This window comes from Nestor notabilis, unplaced genomic scaffold, assembly GCF_000696875.1.
Source record: "Nestor notabilis isolate BGI_N333 unplaced genomic scaffold, ASM69687v1 scaffold12443, whole genome shotgun sequence".
Lineage (NCBI taxonomy): Eukaryota > Metazoa > Chordata > Aves > Psittaciformes > Psittacidae > Nestor > Nestor notabilis.
The window spans coordinates 4,109-5,195 of NW_009920640.1; positions in this window are offsets into that span (position 1 = coordinate 4,109).

Genomic DNA, 1,087 nt, shown 5'->3' on the forward strand with positions numbered 1-1,087 from the left:
CAGTGCAACATTCTCCAATGCCTCGAAGCTGCATTGTGAATATGAGTCCTAAAGTTCCAAACCCCCCCAAAGAAAACCACAACCACCCCACAAACACGCCACGATGCTGCAGTAGAAAAATACACACAGATTTACTCCGGGTTGGGACTAAGGGCTTTGAAGTGCATCTTTTGTCCTTCTTAAAAGGTTCAAACTTTCAGAGAGGGTTTTTTTTATGGGTTTTGTTGGTTTGTTTTTTTTTTTTCCCCAAGGAAAATGCTCCTTTTCTTTATAAATAACTTTTTTTTTTCTCTCTCTAAATAAAAAAAAAGCAACACGGAAACAGGGAATGGAACCTTGGACAAGCATCGATTCCTTGGATCTGACCCTTGGCCAGAGGAAACAAAACCCAACCAACAGAATCCCTAAAGTGCCTGGTAAAGGGGAGGGAGGCTCCAGCAGCGCATCCGTAGCCTGGGCACGGGGTCGGGCAGCAGCACCCGTGTTGCATACCCATGAGAGCTGCCTAAAGGGGAGTTCAGTGTCCCAGGTACAGTAGATCTGGATTCAAGTGTGTGTGTTGGAATGGGAGGATGAGCTTGAGAAGTGATTGCAAAGGGAGCGGTGGCACTCGACCAGCAGCTCCCACCCACCCAAGAGCAGCCCATTCCCTCCCCATCATCCCACCAAGAGTTCAGGCTTCCCCATCCCGATGGATGGAGCGAGGAGGGGAACAAACCCCAAAGGTCGGGGAGGTGGGGGGGGGACGGGACATGGGAGAGGAACCATCAGAACCAAAAGGTTGGGGGGGACAAACCCATCTGCACCCACCTCCCACCCTGAGCGCAGCAGGACAAGGATGGGGAGAGGCTCGAGAAGGGGCCGGGGATGGCACCGGCGCTTCCAGCTTGAAGAGGCAGCGCTGAACTCTTGGCTTACCCGGCTGCACGTGGAGGCCCTGCCCAGTCTTGTTCTCCTTTAAAGTGCCCTATATTTATAGAACTTCTAAATAAATATAATAAGATATTAGGTCACCCATAGTTTAAGCTACTCCGAGTAACAGCCGTCCAAGCCGATGGCGCTGGGCCGCTCTTTGCCGTAGGGGCAG